The following is a 13,006-nucleotide window of genomic DNA, read 5'->3' on the forward strand; positions in this document are numbered from 1 at the left end:
GCAGGGCTGTAGTCACGCAGCAAGGAGCCAGGTACGCGATCAACAAGCCCATCTGATTCCTATGGCCCCACTTCACAAGGAGGGATTCACAACCAGCTATCTGAGGCACAGTGGACTCCCTCGGTTCTAGACTTTCTTTAATCACAACCGCCACCCCCCCACCCCTACCTTGGGCCCTCGGCTGATGAAATGCACGGAAACCTGGAGGGCACAGTTCAACCAAGGGTACATCCCCCTCTGTGCCCAACCAAGTCTCCGTAATGCCCATAAAGTCCGCGGACTCCCTCTGAATAAGGTCACAGATCAAGGGAGCCTTATTAGCCACGGACCGGGCATTGCATAACATCAGTCGAAGACCCAGGTTCTGAGGATCCTGACCATCCGGGGAACGAGTAAGGACTGAGGGGCCGGACATCGACCACGTGCTCCCAAAGAACAATACGGCCCCTTGCCTCCGCCATATCTGCCTCTCCCACTTACCGTACAGATGGAATAACACTCTACGCTCGGAACATCCCCTTCCCCCCCTGTCTTCAGACCAGATAAAGTGCTGCCGTGAGCTGGCGCTGGGACTGGACATACCCTCCCCAATGGGCTTCTCCCCCTACCCGTCACACCCCTCCCCCCCTTTAAAAACCCCTTATTTAAAAACCTATTAAAAAAACCCCAAAGATTCTTCTTCGATGCATGCCATCTCTCTGGGTCCCAAAACCCATCATTAAGATAGGCCCCCGATAACGTAGAGGGCCATTTCTGCGAGGCGGGGGCACCTCGCAGACGACGGAGTTCCAACGGAGAATATCTCATATCTCATATCGGGCATAACAAGAGTTTGTCCAATGTCACTGATGGTAATACAGCAGTCATTTTTTGAGGGCGGGAAGCGTGAAGCCCACAGAAGATAAGATGATAAAACAGGATGAAAAAGCAGGATAAATGCCCTCAAAGCAGTCCTTGAGCATAATCTCTTCCGCAGACCATCGAGGTAGCAAGGTAGAAATAGCTGGTCTAATAAACATCCCAACGGCCCAGATGACATCCTCCACTCCACAGGTCCCGTGGGGGGGGGGGCTCGACAGGATGCTGAAAATCTGTAGCTTAAACCAAAGTTAAACCCAGGTTAAGCCGGGATTCCTGAATCGAGTTGTTAAGGGGCAGTTCAATACAACCCTCATCCAAACTACAAATACCATCGCCCCAGAAGGCCGGAGAAGCTGGGATAAACGCTGCCTAAGAACGGGCTGGAAAACAGGCCGGACGATAGGCCGGGCATCACCGCCCCACCCCATCGAAACCGCCGCCATTTCATCGCCCCGTTTCCGCCGACTCTGCTCTGTTCCTGGCCCGGAACTTGGCAACCACAAATACCTCGAGGGCAAAACCCTCCCATGGTCGCCAAGCAGATCATCCAGCCAGCCAGGCAGGCAGGTCGGCCCGATCGATTTCCAGCAGAATACCAGCCTCAGCAGTCGGCGAACAGGAAATCGCCGGGAAAGAAGGCCGGGAAAGCAGGCCGGAGCCTCGCAGCCCCGCCCCAACAGAGCCGTTGCCATTTCACCGCCCTTCCGCCCTTTCCACTGACTCGATTCGACTGGCTCGGCACTCAGCAACCGCGAACTCCTCGAGGGCAAAAAACCCCTCCTGCGGTTGCTGAGTAGATGATCTATCCGGCCAAACAGAGCCAAGTCAGCTAGAACGTCCAACGCTGCTTCAGGACACGGGACATCTCACCAACGCCCGCTCCGAGACCTCGCTAGGCGGCCATCTTGGACATGCGCAGAAGAAGGCCATCTTGGACATGCGCAGAAGAAGAAGGATTAATAATTAATAATAATATTTGTAATATTATTTGATGTATGTAAATGATACCAAAGATATGACAAGATGGATTATTTTTTACCTTTGGAGGTTGGACAGTAAAATTTAAGAAATTAAGTTGGAAATATGAACTATTTTTGAGAGACTGCCTAATGAAGAAAGACATTACAGAAGAATCCTTGGTGAATATTGGAAGATGGAATGTTCTTTTGGTATTGATTGATGAAGGTTGGATATCAAAAACTATGTACTTTATTGAAGAACAAACACCAACTCAATCGGAAATTTCTGAGAACTCTAGGAATGGAATGGTTTGATATATAATGGATTGGAAGAAACTGTCAAACTGTTTACTAAATCTACACTACTATTAATCTTTTCATCGTTCCCATCACCAATCTCTTTCCACTTATGACTGTATGACTGTAATTTTTGTTGCTTATCATTAAGTGATAAATTATACCCTATGACCATCATTTGTGTTGTAAATGTTAAATGTTGTACCTTGATGAAGGTATCTTTTCTTTTATGTACACTGAGAGCATATGCACCAAGACAAATTCCTTGTGTGTCCAACCACACTTGGACAATAAATTCTATTCTATTCTATTCTATTCTATTCTATTCTATTCTATTCTATTCTATTCTATTCTATTCTATTCTATTCTATTCTATTCTATTCTATTTACAGCCTGATTGGTGATCCTTCCTTTATTGGGTGGTCTCCATAGGGTTTTCTTGCTCGGGGTGTGGCTGGAGCCCATGCTTGTGGGACCGGGGCCAGAGCCAAGCATTCAGAAGCCCAGTGCCCATGCTGACCACACAGGTAGCACTTAATGGTGCCAGATAGGAGGCAATGCAGCTGGCGGCTTTGTCAGCGTTTGGTGACCCAGAGGCCTTCTTGTGGGTTTCTCTACTGTGGGCTTTTTATGAGGGTGAATTTCCAGATCCAAGATCATGGTGGTATTGTATGTGCTTGTACTGTATGTCCAGTACTCATCTGATGTATTGTATGTCCAGTACTCATCTGATGCCACAGGCTTGCCTAAGGTCTGGATCTAGGGCTTCTTTGAAGTGGTGGACCGGCAGGCATTCCAGCCAGTCTCTCAGCTTACCAGCTAGCCTCTGAAATTCCCAAATTATCTCCTTGGAAGCTTGGCTGGCCTGCTTCAGCACCTTCTTCTGGGATTCGGCTTCTACTTGGTGGGCCATGTCTTCAAAACAGCCTCTGAGTAGTTGGACGAATTCATTGGCATCATCCAACTTGGGGGCTTCTTCATCATGAAGCTCCACTATCCAGTCCGCTGCTTCCCCTTTGTTCATCCCATCTGCTATGGCTGAAATCAATTTCTGATCTGATGGGTACTATTTTCAATATTGGTCAAGGTAAGCCCAGACTCAGTTGAAGAAATAGGCTAGCTTCCCTGGAGTCATGTCAAAGGTTGCCCTGAACCATGGTGGGAGGAAACTGCTGACGGTGCCAGTTGCTGAGCCGGTTGCTGAGCTGGCACCAGCTGCTGGGCTGGAATCTGTTGTGGGGCTGCAGCTGGTTGTTGCAGTTGCACAGGCAGTTGGGCTAGCACCAGCTGGGGCCCCAGAACTGGTGGCTGGAGGTGCGCCAGTTGATAGACAGGTGCGGGCTGCAGGATTGGGGCAGGCATCCATTGCTATTGCACCCACCCCTGGCCGGGATAAAATGCCCATCTGGGAGGAATCTGGTCCACTGTAGATAGTCTGAATGCCGGTTGCTGGGGTGGAGCACTTGGTCCCAGCATCCCCAGTTGCAGTCCTTGCAGCACCGTGCTGGGCTGGCTCAGGAAGCTCTATTGCTGCACCATCCCGATCCCCATGGTGGCTGTCACTCCGGTAGCTTGGGCCCAGTGTGGGAGGCTGTGGAGCGATCCACTGTGTGCCAGATAAAAGGAGGTAGATGTCGTGCTTGGTAGTGGTGCAGCTTCCATGCTTGGGAAGGTGAATGTAGGTTGAGCCAGGGTCCATTTGGGTTGCTCAGTTCCAATGACTTGAACAGGGCTGGTCATGCTGACGTGGCCAAACTACTTTGGGAGACTGGCCAGTGACTGCGCGATGGTGGTGGGAATCCCCATTCACTCTTAGTTTCCCTGTCTCCATCCAGCTTTAAGAGTGACCCTTGGGGTAGCTTATTTTTCTGCCTGAATTAGTCTTAAGGTCCTGGAGCCAGGGATCATTTCACAATGTCAGGATGATAAATCGTTTGGAAGGCTAAAGATTGTCCATTAGAAATAGAGATAGCAATATATTTTGAATAAATTAATCTAAAAGAGAGAGAAATAATCTCAGGGTTGTATTAGATAAGGGTGAAATTAAAGAAGCAATGTGTAGATTAGGTAAACGCTATTGTCATAGTGCCCCTATTTAGATATTAAACATGTGTGGTAAGCTGGTTACCTGTTTCTGAGAAATAACAATTTTAATGTTATTTATATATGATAGTGGAATTTTTTTATGGAAAAGAGGTTCTTTATAAACAACTGTGTTTCCTTTTATGCTGTATATTTTTAAAATATATAATTAAGAGTAAATAACAAACCAATTATTTATACTATTTAATTTTCTGGTTTTTAGGAATAATTTTACCTCAAAAAAGCAAGCTTGATATTCCTATATTATTTTCCCCTCTTTCTATGAAACTCTATGAAACGTTTCTTATTATTGAAGTTAAGAAGGTACATGGAGAAAACTGGACTTATGATGACACATTTGAATTAAGGGAAGTAGTAAACAGGTAAGTATTTTAATCATTAGATATCCATAACTAATGTTGATTTAAATTTGAAATCATTATGTGAATTTTCTTGATACATTTAAAAATTTATATAATTACATAATAATTACATAATTAATATAGAATATTTCACACTTATTAAATTTGGACAAGTATAGGACATCTTAAGAATTTCATACTATAAAACTTTAGATAATTCTGTACTGCCTAAAATTATTAGATTGTATAAGTATGACAAAGCCATCTTTGATTATATTATATTATCAGACAACTCTTTCAGACAAGATTTGACAGCTACCCAAGCGCGTATGGATACTTTTCAGCCACGCCATTCCAAGTCAATGGAATGATGGTTATATAAGATGAGCCAAATTGCCATCTTTGCTGATTTAAGCAAATTAAAGCATGCCTGATCTGGTTAATTGAGGGAGTTATCTCTGTTATAAATAAAGTAATATCAGTAGCTGTGAAAGAGGATATAATGAGGTATGTCATCAACACATGTGTTGTTATTTCTTTTCTATTTTGATGTCACATCAGTTTTTGTACTAAAGCCACTTTAATTGCTTGGTGGACGGCATATATTATGAAATGGGATCAGTCCTAGTACATGACATAATTTTGTAAGAAGTAGATTTTTAAATTAGATTTTGTATCAGATATAATTTTGATACAAGAAATTTCAAACAAGTTTTAAATGGATAGATAAGGCCACAAAGTAATGATTGTACTAGTTTTTTTTAAATGATAATATTAATATTTAAGTTGCTTATATTTCTCAGCCAAACTGTAATAATAAAGGATGAAGAACTTAAAGGACTCCGTTGGATCTACCCAATTTGTGGAATTCCTGAAGCTCCGCCTGATGAATCAGCTCCAGGTGTCAATGAACAATTAAAATTGAGTAGAGGAAAAGAACATTCCCCAGCTATGATCCAAGCTAAAATGAATGGAATAGTAGATAAAGAGAACTTAGCACAAACATTCAAATGACCAATTAAATTACAATTGCTATTATAATCAATCAGTTCCTTCTTCTTGTGGTAAAGAAATGTGTATTAGTGTACAACATGCATATTCCATTTGATATGTAATAGGGCTTGAAAAACTGCTATTGTCCTGGAAAACTGAAAGATAGCTCAGGATTGCCAAAGTAATTCCATACAGATGGAACTCTCTCCAACTATCACTGCATCTACTACTTTTTCAGCAGTTTGTTCTACAGTAGTTTATGCAGAAAGGAGAATAGCAGAAGAACACACTTTCCCCTCTATTTGGCATTTACTCTATTTGGCATTTAGAATAAAAATTCTATTCTATTACTGCTCCAAAAAAAGAAAAATTTGCAGGTTAGAGAAGAGAAACTTCTCTTTCTCCCATTTACAGTAGGTGAAATAACAGTATGCAAGGATAGAGACTGATGGAAGCTAGCAAGTAGATACAGGAGGTTATTTATTCTCTATCTTGAATTTAAATACCATTTGAATAATAATTTAGGCATAATATGAGAATTTGAGAATTTATAATTTGCCAAGCCACAATTATGCATTAAGAATCTCCCATGTATAACAGTCATTGGAGATTTTAATTTACTAACTTTAATGTAATGAGAGACTTGAAGCATAGCCAACACTATCTTGGATCATTGCTGCCATCTCATTAAATCAATTAAATCAATTCTATCTTAATATGAAAAAGCTGAACCAAGAATACTGAAGGTTTGATATGCTGTATAGCAGTCATTAATTGCTTATTAAGACTATTGGTATTACATCCCATTTTAACTTTAAGATTTAAATTGGAGTGGGGAAGCTCATTTTATAAAAAATCAATTTTTGTGATTGACTTTAAGCTAATTATGCAGCTAAAACTTTTTTACATTGAATACAGCTGTTACAGAAATTTGTAAGGCAAAAGGGAAGAATCCAAAATTCTGGCAGCCTGTGATAATTAGATCAGATAAGGGCAGAAGCAAAGGAAGTAATCTCACATTAAAGTTCTATTGATAGGTTCCATGTAGGATTTTTATCAGAAGGTCTGCAATATGATACTTTTTTTGCAACAGAACTATTTAGATATGCATGCTAACTTCATAGCAAGGCTAAAAGCTATCTTTGATATCTCTGCCAAATGGGTAATAGCCAATAAGAAGATGTGACATTTATAAGCTGAATATGCAGTATATAACTAACTTTCAGTTGTTGGATCAGGATATAGTTATTCATAGTTGACAGTTTAAAGAGGATCTATATGATGAAATATAGGATAAGCTCATTTAACTAATGAATTCAGTGGAAACATTAATGCTCCCGTGTTTGAATATAAAATCTTAAAGAACTAGCTCTTCAGGAAATGAAAGTCCCAGAAGGCTCAGAAGTAAAAGCTACTCCAAAATTAATTAGAAGTAACCACAGGAATATGGAAATGAACAAGCTGATTTTGTATCATGCAAACCTAAACCCTTTATTCCTTATGGCCCCTGTTTGGTGACCTAAACATTTTATTCTCCCAGGTTCAGTTTGTTGAACCACTGGATCATAAGAAAAACCTTTCTGACTGAGCAATTTTGCACATAGAAGCTGAGCTGATATATCAAATAGAAGACATTTTACGTATCAGGAGAATAATATTTTTGACCTTTCCTCCACTTCCAAGATAGTCCATCTGGTTATTCACCATGTTTTTTGACATTGAGGCATCCCTAATCATCTGAGCTTTAATAGAGATTGTCAATGCATGGCCCATTTCTAAATTTTTAAAAAAGACTCTTAAATGTTAAATATCATTCTTCCTCTCACCATCAGTTGGAATCTGATAGCAAAACTCAGATGAATGCCACATTGAAACAATGCTCTCATTGCTGGTTCAACCATAGATAGTTCTTTCATTCAGTGACTGTTCAAAGTTATCACAGCACTAAACAAATGGTACTTACAATCAGACCTTGGAATTCTGGTCATTGCAGCATCCCCATAGTCACTCAGTATACAGCTCATGATTATGACATTGCAGTGAGCTTGGTCACATAATAGCAATTTTCAATATTCCCTGCTAATTTCCCACAAGCAGTCAATGGGGAAGCCAGCACAAAGTCAGAAGTCATGATCATGTGAATTTCTTCCTTAAAAATCCAGATGGTCCTTGCTTAATAATGGCAACTGGAATTGCCATCTCTAATCTAAGCAATGTGTTCATGCTATATTGTGCTTTACAATCACATCACTTAGTAATGGAATATCTGGTCCCAATTGTTGCTGTAATAGGAGGACTACCTGTACCAGCTTTCTTTAGCAAGGGAACAAATGTCCAGAGAACAACTGGATCTTGCCAAATCTTCTCACAAACATATTCCTGGATGACATTGCTAGGAAGTTCCTTTCCCCATTCCTCTGAAAAACCATCTGGCATTCTGTTGTAATTCTTCCTCACTACAACCTTCTCTAGAAAGCTGGATGTCATGTTTATTGAACCATTCCTTATAATCACACATGGTGATGGTCACTTTGTGGTCTGCATTATGTAGATAGTTTAGTTTAGTTTATTGATTAGCCCATAGGCCATATCAAAGTGCAGAGTTCCAAATACAAATTATTACTAAAATCTGATAAAAACAATTTAAAATGGAATTGGAATAAAATACAATAATTTAATATATGGATAAATAAAGTATGATAAAATTATATTTCAGTGTCACCCCTACAATCTACCCCAATGAGTCCTACATATGCTGATCTCAAACAAACCATTTTGCTCAAGTATTTTGCTCTATTAAATGTTGTTTTCAAATTCTGCCCTAAGGTAAGTTGTTTTGATATGGGGTTCCCAATGGATCATTTGTTTAGTACGGGTGTCAGCAACCCACAGAGCTTTCATCCCTCTGCTGCGGCTCCCTGCCACCCTGTCATGCCAGAGGGATGAAAGAGCTGTTCCCCGTCGTGGCCCCTGCACTTGCCTTTGCGCGAACAGCATTCTGCTGTTCGCACAAAGCACAAAGCATCACGGTGCATTTACTGTTGCTACCTCCATGGACTGCCCGCTGCTCTTGCAGCACAGTGAAATTTAGCATGCTTCACAATGGGGGAGATGGGGTTCCCTCCTCCTGGAGCCCATTATGATGTGGAGCCACAATGTGACTCTGCATCCTCATCGGCTTGCTCTCACCTCCCAGATATCAGTTGTTTTTCCTGCAAAGCTGCTGGTGTTGTGATGCCCTGCCTCCCCATTGGCCAACTGGTCTTCAGCTCTCAGGTGACCAGCTGTTTGTAGGCACACTGCTCCTGGGCTCATCGGCCTCTGGACATCAGATTCCCACCACCCAGCACCAGTTCAGGGGAGAAAGAGGGAGGGAGGAGAGGAGAGGGGGAAGAGAGAAGGAGCGAAAGAGAGAGAGATAGAGAGAGACAAGAGACACAGAGACAAAGATAGACAGAAAGTGGGGGAGGAAGAGAGAGAGAGAGAGAGAGGGAGGGAGGGAGAGATGTGTATTTTAAGGGTGAAATGTGTCCCTGAAACTCCTGAAAATAGTTTTGCCATTACGCTCATCTGTTCATTGAGAGAAGGGGGGAGAGAGGGAGGGAAAAAGAGAGGGGGGGAGAGAGAGAGACAGAGAGATAGATAGAGGGAGGGAGGGAGGGAAAGAGAGAGAGAAAGACAAGAGACACAGAAACAGACAGACAGAGAGAGAAAGAGATAAAAGAGAGAGACAGGGAGGGAAAGAGGGGAGGGAGGGAAAGAGAAAAAGAGATACAGAGAAAGAGGGGAGCGAAAGAGAGAGGGAGACGAGACAGACAACGATAGAGACAGCGAGAAAGAGGGGGGAGAGAGAGAAACACACACACACAGAGAAACATGAACAACATTTTTGAAGAACTATAAATATGGTGAGGTCTTTGAGATGAGTGGCCAGGAGACAAGGCTGGGTATGACAAGAGGTGTCTTGGAAGGGAGGGGGTAGGGCTGGGCATTCCAAATAATTTAACAACTGGTTCTGTGCCATAATGACTGGCTGCATAGGTGTGGCTGGGGGGTTGTGTGACTGGGTGGGAGTGAGTGATGTCAAGTTGGCCACGTCCACCCAGGTTTTGTGGCTCCTGGTGTTTTCAGTGGGAAACGGGTCCAAATGGCTCTGAGTGTTTTAGATTGCAGACTCCTGGTTTAGTCTATAGGCCAGTGATGGCAAACCTATGGCATGCGTGCCAGAAGTGGCACGCAGAGCCATCTCTCTAGGCATACCAGCTGTCGCCTGTTGTTCTGAGTTCCGATGTGCACATGTGCACTGGCCAGCTGGTTTTCACGCAGGAGAGGGTGCAGGAAACCAGAAGAGCAGCTCCCTGGTGCAAATGCATGTGCTGGGAAGCTGAGCTTCCAGTTTCCAGCAAGCACATGCTCGCCAGCCAGCTGATCTTAGTGCGCATGCGTGCCAGAAACCAGAAGACAAGATGACTGGCTCAAGTTCCTGGTGCACACATGTGTGCTGGGGAACTGCTCTTTGGGTTTCCGGTGCTCCCGCGCGTGCACGCACGCACTCCCTTTTCAGCACCTGGTGCCAAAAAGGTTTGCCAATACTGATATAGGCCAAGATACCTGTCTCTCAACCTCGTATATGGGCAAAATATACAGATGTCTCTCACTCTCTTATACAGATAAAATAGGATGAGAGCCAGGTCTTCTACCTCTGCCGCTCTGCAAATGCTGAGATGTCCATTATAAGGAATAGAATGGAATCTCCCATATCCCCCTAAGATATTTTGGCAGTTGTAACTTTAAATAGTTGTCTATTTGAAAAGTACATTTGTATTTGCTCAGCCATTACAAGTTTTTTTTATTTCATTTTATCACAACAGTATACACAAACATCGACATAAAAAAAACAACAATACATCATAAAAGAAAAAAAAATATATATAAGTAAAAGTATGCAACAGCTATGTTAATTTGATATAATGAAGGGAACAATAGGACAGGAATGGTAGGCACTTTTGTACTCTTATGCACGCCCCTTATAGTCCTCTTAGGAATGGGGTGAGGTCAATAGTAGACAGTTTTTGGTTGAAGATTTTGGGATTTTGAGTAGAGACTATGGAGCCAGGTAATGAGTTCCAAGCATTAACAACTCTGTTACAGAAGTCATATTTTCTGCAATCAAGTTTGAAGCGGTTGACATTAAGTTTGAATCTATTGTTTAATAATAATAATAATAATAATAATAATAATAATAATAATAATAATAATAATAATAATAATAATAATAATAATGATATTGTTGTTGTTGTTGTTGTTATTATTATTATTATTATTATTATTATTATTATTATTATTATTATTATTATTATTATTATTATTTAATTTGTATACCGCCTTTCTCCCAAAGGACTCAGGGCGGTTTACAGCCAGGTAAAAATAGCATAGATAAATATAATACAATAAAATCAAAATTAAAAAACTTATTCAAATTGGCTGATAATTAATATAGAATACATAGCAATATAAAACCCCATTAAAATCCAAATAAAACCCATTTTATGCCAGTCCCGCGCAGAAGAATAAATAAGTCTTCAGCTCGCGGTGGAAGGTCTGGAGGTCAGGAAGTTGACAAAGTCCTGGGGGAATCTCATTCCAGAGGGCAGGTGCCCCCACAGAGAAGGCTCTCGCCCTGGGGGCCGCCAGCCGACATTGTTTAGCTGATGGCACCCTGAGGAGGCCCTCTCTGTGGGAGCGCACCGGTGGGTGGGAGGCATGTGGTAGCAGAAGACGGTCCCGTAAGTATCCCGGCCCTAAGCCATGGAGCGCTTTAAAGGTGGTGTTGTGTCTTGCTCGCTCCCCCTGCCGCAGCCGGGCCCCTCTTATCTCCTGCCGGATGCTGATAGTTTGGAAGAATGTCCTGGAATGCCTCCATCCCCCAGCCCTGGCACCATGCCTGGACAGGCTGAGCAAGACAAAGGGTCTGATGTGCCTTCAGCCCCCAGTCCTGGCACCATGCCCAGGCAAATGGAGCAATTAAACCCTCCCCCACAGCATGTGAGCCTGAAGAATGTGAAGCCAGTCATGAGCTAAGATTACCAACAGCTGGAGGCTGGAGAGATCCGCGCTTCTGGAAAGTAGAGAGGCGACGTCAGCAAAAGGAAGGGAGGGGCAGGCACCCCATGGCCTATATAAAGGATCTGCTTTCTGGCATTCTCTGAGTCAGGCAAAGTCTAACTTGGATTGCTGAAGTCACTTCCTGGTCTCCTGCCTGCCTTGAGAACTCTGATAGGACTTTGGCAGAGCTGCAGAGGCACGCTTGATACGGACTTCCCCAACCCGGCCATCAGCGGAGGAGTGGGACACAACAGGTGGTAACCAGCACCTTGAAGTGCACCCGGAAGACCACAGGCAGCCAGTGCAGCTTGCGCAGGAGAGGTGTTATATGAGAGCCACGAGTGGCTCCCTCAATCACCCGCGCAGCTGCATTCTGGACTAACTGGAGCCTCCGGGTGCTCTTCAGGGGAAGCCCCATGTAGAGAGCATTGCAGTAGTCCAGGCGAGAAGTGACGAAGGCATGAGTGACTGTGCATAAAAAATCCCGGTCTAGGAAGGGGTGCAACTGGCGCACCAGGCCTACCTGGTAAAAAGCTCTCCTGGAGACGGTCGTCAAATGTTCCTCAAAAGACAACCACCCATCCAGGAGAACGCCTAAATTACGCACCCTCTCCACTGGGGCCAGTGACTCGCCCCCAACAGTCAGCAATGGTTGTAACTGACTGTACCGGGATGCTGGCATCCACAGCCACTCCGTCTTGGAGGGGTTGAGCTTGAGCCTGTTTCTCCCCATCCAGACCCGCACAGCCTCCAGACACCGGGACAGCACTTCGACAGCTTCGTTGGGGTGGTCAAGGGTGGAAAAGTACAGCTGCGTGTCATCAGCGTACAGCTGGTATCTCACCCCAAAACCACTGATGACCTCACCCAGCAGCGGTCGATCTCTGCCCCCCTGCCAACACCGTCTGCGAGCGGTTGGAGAGATAGGATGTGAACCACCAAAGAAAGGTGCCCCCACTCCTAAACTCTCCAACCGTCGCAGCAGGATACCATGGTCGATGGTATCAAAAGCCGCTGAGAGATCTAAGAGGACCAGGGCAGAGGAATAACCCCTGTCCCGAGCCCTCCAGAGGTCATCCACCAACACGACCAAAGCCGTCTCCAGGCTGTATCCGGGCCGAAAGCCGGACTGGAACGGGTCTAGATAGACAATTTCATCCAGGTACTGAGGTAACTGATGTGCCACCACACTGTCAACAACCTTCACTACAAAGCGAAGGTTGGAGACTGGACGATAGTTTCCCAAAACAGCCGGGTCCAGGGAGGGCTTCTTGAGGAGGGGTCTCACCACCGCCTCTTTCAAGGCGGTGGGAACAACACCCTCCATCAAGGTTTGCTCTTGTATTA

The 13,006-nt window shown here is 43.7% G+C and overlaps 1 protein-coding gene across 1 annotated transcript in view; it reads left to right on the plus strand.

The window, feature by feature from the left end:
• LOC131199940 (cilia- and flagella-associated protein 47-like) overlaps positions 1-13,006 on the plus strand; it is a 173,310-nt gene that overhangs the window by 62,028 nt on the left and 98,276 nt on the right. Inside the window, exons 3-4 of the mRNA XM_058186233.1 lie at positions 4,516-4,582; positions 5,365-5,462. The gene's annotated coding sequence lies outside the window, so the exon portion shown is untranslated. The remainder of the gene's footprint in view (positions 1-4,515; positions 4,583-5,364; positions 5,463-13,006) is intronic.

The sequence above is a fragment of the Ahaetulla prasina genome, chromosome 5 (genome assembly GCF_028640845.1).
Source record: "Ahaetulla prasina isolate Xishuangbanna chromosome 5, ASM2864084v1, whole genome shotgun sequence".
NCBI classification, from domain to species: Eukaryota; Metazoa; Chordata; class Lepidosauria; order Squamata; family Colubridae; genus Ahaetulla; species Ahaetulla prasina.